General features: G+C 39.0%; 1 pseudogene; it reads right to left on the reverse strand.

The window, feature by feature from the left end:
- Positions 1-6,264, reverse strand: part of LOC105292426 — a 7,886-nt pseudogene extending 1,622 nt beyond the window's left edge.
- Between the last annotated feature and the right edge of the window lie 3,070 nt (positions 6,265-9,334).

The following is a 9,334-nucleotide window of genomic DNA, read 5'->3' on the forward strand; positions in this document are numbered from 1 at the left end:
GCATGTACTTTCTACATTTTATAACAGGTTGGAACTTAGAGTTGATGGACTCCAGCAACTTCTTCTTCTTCTTTACAGCCACTCTCTTAAGTGTGGGATAGCCCCCAACCAAAAGCAGCTTCCAAGATGGCTGGGGAGTGAGAAAGTCTCCTTTCCCTCATTTCTGAAGGATGGTTTTAAATCTTGACATGCTCTTCTCTCCTCTACTTGTCTCAGTGTTGGGACCACAGGCTTTTCTTTTTACTGAGATTAAAGGCCTTTGAATGCTTCATATTTCTACTTTTTCATTTAAAAAAATACTATCGACTAAGTGAAAGAAGCTAGTCACAAAAGACCACATAATATATGATCCACTTAAATGAATGTACAGACTAGGAAAATCTGTAAGACAGAAAAGAGATGAGTGTTTGCTGGGGTTTGGATGTGGGGAGTGAATAGAGGAGTGATAGCTAAAGGATCCAGTAGTATTTGTGAGATGATGAAAATGTTTTAGAATCGTCTGTGGTAATGATTGCACATATCTGTGAATTTACTAAAAACAATGGAATTAAATTAAAATTACTTGAAATGGGTAAATTGCATTTGTGAATTGTATCTCAATAAAACTGTTAACTATCATACCAGTAACTCTGGTCTAGAGAAACAGATGCTAAAATAAAGGTTCCCAAGTGGTTTGCAATTGACTGACTATTGGCAATTTCTGTTTGACTTTTGTTTAAATTGGTTGTCAAATTTTAAAAATAAAGAAATCTTGTAAAATCATTTCTTGACATTGGAATCTTTGGTATCAAGAGCCCCATATTCTTGCATGGGGGCAAGTGCCTGGCTTTTAATAGCTTGGGATCCTTTGAGATGAGATCTGACTTCTTCTGGGCACCTCATCATGCTAACTTGACTTGTTTAATGCATTATTATTTATCGAGCGCATATTAAGTTCCACATACCTTCTCTCTTTCCTTCTGTCTCAGGACAAAACCTCCACACACTTCTATAATCTTTTTCCACTGCTTTCTTCTCCTTAAGCCTCTGGTCTCTATTATAAAACATTTCATGCAACTAAACAATCTTCTGTTGATTCGGCTACTTTCTCAAGTCAGCTGCTTTATCTTTCCTCAACTTTTACCTACAAACTTGCCAGGAATAATACATATTCACTGACATTTACCACCTACTCCTTTACCCACTCACAGCTTTGGCTTTTAATACTCTACTGAAATTCTCCTGTTAAAGGTCACTAGAAAATAATAGTAAGTCATCAGATCTAATGCCCTCTTTTTGATTCTCACTTTCCTCAGTTCTTTGCCACTTTTTTGCCTGGAAAATATAGAAAAATAAAAAAGGGAAAAAATTGCTGTCTACTCTCCTAACATGTCAGTTTTAAAACTCCATGGAAATTGCATTTTCTTTTGTTTTCCCCAGAACTCTTCTGATATTTTGTGGCTCTCCATCAAGGACTACTACCCTTTCTGCACATATTGGGGCCAACCCACTCATTCAACAAATAATTAACTAAGCTAGGCCCTGCGGACAAATAAGACCCTGTCCTCATGGAGGTTACGGTCTGCTGAAGTATTGCATAAATGCATAATTTTCAAGTGGGCAAAACTCCAAAAGCAGGAGCATGATTCTTAGAGAGCACACATGACAAAGGAAGGTGACCTAGATGAGATGGGTGGTGGGAACCAGGGAAGACGTTCATGGAGAAGTTACATTTGCCTAGTTAACTTCTATTCTTCCTTGGTATTTCCTCTAATAGGAGGAGAGAGAAAGAGAAGGGGAGAGGGAGAGAGAGAGGGAGGGAGGGTAGGAGGGAGAGAGGAGAGAGAGAGAGAGAGAGAGAGAGAGCGCGCGCACATGAGCAAACATCTTCCAAGCAGGAAAAAAAAAAGCATGTTGGATGTACTAAGAGAATACAAGATGAAGCTAGATAAATTAAACAGGGTCTTCTAGGTCATGATAAGAGTTTTATTATTTATCCTAAAAGCACAGTAAGGCATTGAAAGTTATAAGCAAGAGAGATGACATCATCACACCAATATATTATTTTTAAAATGCTTCGGCTGCATTTTGTGGAGAATTGGCAAAAGAATCAGGGAAAAGAGAGAGGTTCCAGTTGTGGACTATTAATGTAGGGTAGGTGAGAGTTAGTTGTTGCCAGATTCAACAGAGATTTAGACAGTAAAATCAACACTAGGCTTGTGGATTTGGAGGACACCATGCAACCATTAGAAAATCTCAGGGCTTTCTTCTCATTCTTTCCAAACTCAAGAAAGAAATACTCATATCTAGGACGTGGTTGGGGATACTGTTAGTCATAGTGTTGTCAGGGTTGAAGCTTTTGATGTAAGGAACAAAGATTTAAAACACAGTTTTAAATGTAACAGTTTTCCTCCTCACCTCTCCCTCAGCTCAGAAGACCAAGGAAGAACCAGAATTAGATTGAGGAGGCGATTAGAAGAGCTTCTAGCTTAGGCCTTGAGCCAGGAGAACAAAAGTTGCTCTTGTGGCTTACTTTTGGTCTGTCGAGGCCCCCTGGCTGGGTTTAGGCCCAAATCTCATTCTTTGGGCACTGAACAGGGATCAGTGATGCTTGGTGTGAATACAAAACCCCTTAGAGATAACTTTTCATCCTTTATCCGAAACACACTTTTCTCCTTGTTCCTTTGTTTCTACCACCTTCATGGTTTGACAAGTCTTATTCACGCTTGACCACTGTCCAAGCCATTGCCTCAGATAGTGAGAAATGATAGGAGAGTAAGGGATGGAGAAATCATTTTCCTGGATGCACCCCTCAGCCTTTTCCAAATGAACTACTCCCTCTCCTTTACGTCCTTTTGCATTTCCACTAGGGCCCATTCGTACAGCACTTCTTGTGCACCTGGTAGTACTGAGTTGTCCTTTCACTGGATCTCAGATGCAGTTGCAATAAGGCCACAAAAGGCTATAGGGCTTTGTTGTTACTTTGCCAGATTAAACAACATAGAAATATGATGGCTTCAACTAGTCCTTCTGGCTGGCAGAGAAAACAGTCAGTGTTCATCCCCATGAAGGACGTTTTTTAGGCCATTTTGGGAAAGCATCTGGTAGAAGTAATGAAGGCACTGAAGATAACTGTCTGTCTTAAATGTACTTTTCAAAGGTTAGGCATGTTTATTTGGTACTTGTTGTTATTGTTTATTTGCTTTGCCTTTTTGTTAGTTTGTTTTGGATTTTACTGAACCCACCTAAAGAAGTACATGACACACCCTCTCCCTCTAATTCCCACTTTCCCTCTATCAGACTCAGTAAGTGGTAGCCGAGGTGAGACCCAGAGGAAATGGGTCAAGGATGCTACTGAAATTGTTCTAATTTAGGTCCTAAAATGGGAGGGGCAAGAGGAGTCTTTGTAGTGGAGGTCCATCTCGTGTCATTGACTTAAGACATTACATTTGAGTTTAAGGCCAACACACAGATCAATAGCATTGTTCCATGGCCTAGAGTGATCTTTAAATATTATTCCTCAAAAACTGTGATGTGGCCACAGAAGATGGCTACCCAGGATTTGTATGCCAACCACTGATTAGCACTTACCTTTTCAACTCTTCTCACCACCCAATTCTGTTCATATCACTGTAGTCTATCTGCCATTCCACCAACATGCCCTGTCTTCATTAGACAGTTGAAACCAATGTGGGTTCAGAACAGGGAAGAAGGCCATTCCAGGCCTTCTGTCATTTTATGCTGATATTGTTCCAATATACAGAGAATAGAGAAATAAATATTCTTTCTTTTGTTGTTACTTGAAATCAAAATAATATAGAATTTGACAGAAAAAAGTTATTCCAGATTGTTCTAAAGACTAAAAATCTGAATAATCTTCAGAAAACACGTTTTTAACAGTATAGAGAAATTAACTGAACAGAAGCAGTGGCTGAATTTGACTTTCTGGAGCACAAGAATGCCAAGGAATCCATTGAGAGAGAGAAGGAACATTATAATCAGCCCAGAACATCCAGTGCACTGACTGTCTGGGAAAGCTGTGGGCAGGAAGAAATTGCCTGAAAGGAGATGGGAAATTCAGTCAAGGTCTTCTACTTCTTAGGCAAATGGCAGGAGACAATTAGGATACACTGATCTGCTTTCATTCCTCTAGGTTTTGCTTAATGGCAAAAGTAAGGAGATACATCAGGCATCATAATCCAAGGATCTCAAGTTCTTTTCTGTCTCAATCCTAAAGCTGTTTTAATGATAGCTGTAACTTACACCTATCCAGAATCTATTATATGCTCTAAAGATTCTCCCTTCTTTGAAGACTTCAAAATGAAAACCATGCAGCTGGCTGAGCATGCTTTGTTGGAAGAAGCTCAGAACTTCATGCAAGCTTTTCTGAAAGACTGCCCTGAATCACACATATTGGGCCACCATCCTGCAGCATCGCTGTATCCTATAATCCCCTGTCAGGCCACTAAAAGCCGAGGCTTTACGAAAGCTCTTGGCTTCTTTATTTAATAAAAGTCTCGATCTTAGTATTCTGGCTATTTAAAATCTCTCTCCAAACGCATATGCTCAGGGGCAGAGGGACTCAGTTAATGTGGATCAGGACTGTTTAATTTAAGAAAAAATTAATTTTCAAAAAATGTTCTCTTAAATCATGACAAATGTCAAGGTACACAGGGCAGTTGGGCACTGGTGACTTGGGTGCTACTTACCATTCCAGGAAGCTGCAGTACTGATTTCTAAACTTCTTCAGCCATGTGATAGGAGCTTTTTCCATAATACATGCAAAAATGATAACTAGACAGTCTAGTTAGCAGATCTTTGACAATCAAATACACCAGGGTCAGGGAAAGAGAAGCTGAGCCTCCAGTGAACATTAAATCTGTGACATTATAAACATGATGACCAATGACATTATATGACTGATGATTACTAATTATTAGGTAACCATACTCACTGGAAGAACATTTTCTTAGAACTGGATGTTTGTGGTAAAATAACTGGCTAGATATATTTTGGAGGCCTTAAAACATTTGAGAAACTCTAATAAGCCCTCAGTTGACTGACAACCTTTCCACCCCCATAAGGCATGCAGCAATCATTATCATGAGAGATCAAATCTACCTCGATGGTTCTCCTCAGAATTTAGATGCTATTCACACCTGGCACTTACCAGAGTTCAATCCCCAGTATGTTTAAGGAGGAACTGTTGAAAGAGAGTGTATTTTAAGTGTTTACATCTAATAAAATAACACTTGTAAAACATAAATTTTATGCAATGTAATTGTGCTGTTCACAAAATAAGTTATAAAAATTAATTCAGGTTGTATAGTATTATAATGAGACAATTATAAAGAAACATGAAAAAAAAAGTCTTCTTTCACCCCATTCTGATGGCTGTGACAATATATATAACCTCATTTGCAGTTAAGGTGAAAGTCTAAATTTGACCCATTTTGTGACATGAAGTGTAGGCCAACACCAATGGCCTCCTAGATGAGTCATCCTGAGCTAGGCTTTGCTCTTACTGTTCTCAAAGATATACAAAGGAATTATATTTTTAAAACATTTTAAAGGAACAAGATCATTAAATTTGGTGACAGAGGGCTATTCTTAAAACCCAGATATTGGCAGGATTTTTTTTTTTTTCATCTTTGCTAAAGTTGCAATATCTCTGGTCATGCAATATCATGAAATGTCATGTTTTTATCCATGGCTTATTGTGTACTCATGCCAAGTCAGCTGAATATGAGCTTGAGAGAATTTAACAAACAGGTAATGCATATCAGTGATTTAAAATTTCCCTGAGTCTACAAAGGAAAGTAAGAGAAAGTGCCCTGGTCAAGAGATGCCGGCAATGACCTACATAAAGTGGCTCATCAAACCTGAATTTTCAAGACAGGCTCTCTGACAGTGGGAAAAGAATAGCTTTTGTACAGATTACTTAGCAGCCATATTTCCCTGGCTTCAGTAGAATAACTCATTTTTCCATCTGCAAGTAGAGGACTGAGACATTAGCTTCATGTAAGCTTGCTGTTGGTCAGGGTCACTTTGGGGACAATTCGGGGACAGCTTAAGAGAAATTTTATGACAGAGGTTAATGTCCAGGGAAGAATAGAATCTAAACAGCAATTGAAAATTGGGTCAAAATGAAGGCTAGTTTGATACCATAGCTCCCATATACAAAATGCATACCCAGCTGCAGTAGGTGGTGTTGCGATGTGAAAAGTGGACTCCATCATCTTCAGCAGGTGACAGATAATGTGAACCACACTGTGTCTTGGCCATGTGGAGCTTCTTCTTCTTAGTCACTCCTAACTCAGCAGCTTAGTATTGAAACTCCATTGAGCCTTTCCTGCCTGGCTCTTTAAAAGTACATACAGCTTAGACTTCCTTTGTTCACAAGGTGATTAATAGTACTCAGAATAAAATCCGGTAAGTCTGTTGTCTTACTTGCTAAACTAGTCAAAACAAGAAAAGGATGCTATATTGGAATGTTCCACTTGATTAATGAAGACCTCTAGCTTCATTTCTATCTCCTACCACTCTCTCCCCCTTCATTCATTCACGTATGCATTCGGTCATCAGAGGAACCATGGGGATCTGGCATACTTTCATCAAGGATGTACTAGTTACAGTGCAAGTTATAAGGTGAGGAATACAAAGCAATAAGGTTTAACCTCTTCCTGCAGGAACTCATAGTCTAAGGATAATGTATAAAAATAAGTGGTCATGTTTCTTAGAGTTGAATGCAATAATGGATGTGGGTACTTGGTAGAACAGGGGCTCAAAGGAGAGAGTCAAGGAATCTGCTTAATTGGAATCTTCACAAATGTTGATATCTGTGTGTCAGGCCCTGTATTAAATACTTCACCTCCTTAAGTTTATTTAATTCAATGACTATCATCTTAAAGATTAGAAAACCAAGGCTCCAAGAAAACAAATAACTCATTCAAGGCCATGGAACTAATAAGAGGCAGAGCCAGGATTTAAGTCTAGGTTGGTCTTTTCAGGTCTCTGATACTCCCCATCAAGGGATTGATTGCAAGGACAATGAGCATGAAATTGCCCAATACATTTGGCTTGGGGAGTGGGTCAATAAAAAGATGGCAGCAGTGAGAGGATGGGCTTGAGCCAAGGACAACTTCTGCTTCTGGATGGAGGAGGTAGCCCTGAACGGCATTCTTCACCTCCCCATTCTTTTCTCTGCTTTCAAAGGATACATGTGTCCACCTTCTCAGCTTCATCTTCACTCTTTAAAGGCCTTAGGTACAATGTAGGACACCAACATTGGTGGCCAAGGGAATTTTTGTCTTGCTTCCTTTGCATGATCTCAATTTCCTCTTTTTACCCTTGGTTGATTCAGGAAAGAAAAAAATTTCTCTTCATTTAAATGTTGTGACTCTTACCTTAATTTTCCAAGAGGCCAGCTCCCAGTATTTCTATCATTACAGTCTTCATAGAAAAAGTTCTAGTGAACAATCGAATGTTACTATGAATTTGGGTACATGCTTTATTCTACTGTTTCTTACCTCCAGCCCCACCTCTGAGGTATAAGACAAACTACAGTTTGTGGGTCACTACATAGGTTGGGTGGGAAGTGGATTTGTCCTGACCCTTAGTGATTCTAGCACTGCACTTGCTGCCCACCTCCGAGAATCACTGTTCTGGCAGGAAGAGTTTGGAGTTCCTTCATACTCCAGTCAACTTAGTTCAGCCTTATAGATGTCCAACCTTATACATTACTGACAGTGCTGGTACCAGCTGAGAGAGTACACCAGAACTATTTAAAATCCTGTCTCTTTTCATGTGTATATATCCATGGCATGTGTATATATCATCAGTGGAGTTTCTCCCCCAAAATACCTACCTGGTTGTTCTATCCTTGAAGTTCTGAGTTCACTCTAGCCTGGACCTGGATCTGGCTCCATTTTCATTATTTTAATCTACTCTCACGGATCTTTTTTCTCTAGGTCTTTTCCTGAGTTAACTTTATAGGCTCTGCTCACTTTCTCCCCAACCCTCCCATCTCAAACATAGATAAAAAAGAACAAAACCGAACCAACACTCCCATAGCAATCATTGCTCGCTATCTTTAAAATCACTAAATGAAGTAATGTAGGCAAATCGAATCAAGGGAGACCAGGTTAGAAGGTTCTCTTTACAACTACCAGAAATGAAAATTACCCCTCATGGTTGAAGCAACTTCCCCTGAATCACTTCTATTTTCAGTCTGTCTAAGTTTCTATTTCAGGCTCAAGTAGCTGGAAAGGCTACATATTACTATAGACTATATACATTTGTTAATTTACAGAAGTGCTTGCAATGGTCTTGCTTTGATTGCAGGCGGGGTAGAGGAAATTGTTGAAAATAATATCAAAGTTCTGCTTCCTGACTCCAGGGCCAAGCACCAAGCGCTTGGCATAAATTTAGCATTTGGCAAATGTTTAAGAGAGATTGTGCGCTTTTTTTAAGGTCATGCGGAGCCTTTGAAAGATGCTCATGTTTTCAACTGGCTCAAGCTGTCTAACATTTCTTTTTCATCAATTAGACATAGGAAGTTAGAAAGAGGTTTATTCAATTCAATAGACAACACAGAGACACACTGCCTGAGCCTCCATCAGAAGAATAACACTGCTCTTCTTCACATTTTGATTCCCCTAAATACCTACATATACATTCCCCACACTCACATCTTCCATATATCAAAAGTTCATGACCCGTGTAAATGCTCTATGAAATTTGTTGATGATTGAAGTACATAAGAGAGTTTTTATTGAAGTGTGATCAGAGCCTCTCGGGGTTTGCAGGGAAGTTCCAAGTCAGAGACCTTTGCACTGAGTTGGTCCAGGAGACAGTAAGATACATTTTTAATTCAGAAGAGAATAACCTCCCAAATTTATATATAAATTGCTAACTACTTATCACATATGTCAGAACTGTCCTTTTAGAGAATGTCTCTTCTTTGTCTTTAGAAACCAGTTTCCATAGAAGAAAGATACAGTCAAAGGTAAAGCAGAGTCTTTCTCTTTCAACAGAGCAGTGTGTGGGCCAAGGTCAAAAGTGCTTATTCAAGTTACCATCTCACTTCAAAGAAGCTGATGGCTGTGGGGGATTCACAGAGGCAATTTACAGGAAGTTTGAACTCTTCACCAATTTCAGCAATACAAGTATTATTCCTTTTTAAAAAAATAATAAATTATTTTAAGTAGAATTACATATGGCACAATGATTTAGTGAAGTAACTCGCACTATCAAAATGTTGATCATAAACTTACCTCTAAAAAGAGCTAAAGAATGTATTCTCTATTGGACACAAGACACATTGTAATTCCTTTCTTTTCTGTATCTGGGTTTT

Source organism: Pteropus vampyrus, unplaced genomic scaffold, assembly GCF_000151845.1.
Source record: "Pteropus vampyrus isolate Shadow unplaced genomic scaffold, Pvam_2.0 Scaffold56, whole genome shotgun sequence".
NCBI lineage: Eukaryota > Metazoa > Chordata > Mammalia > Chiroptera > Pteropodidae > Pteropus > Pteropus vampyrus.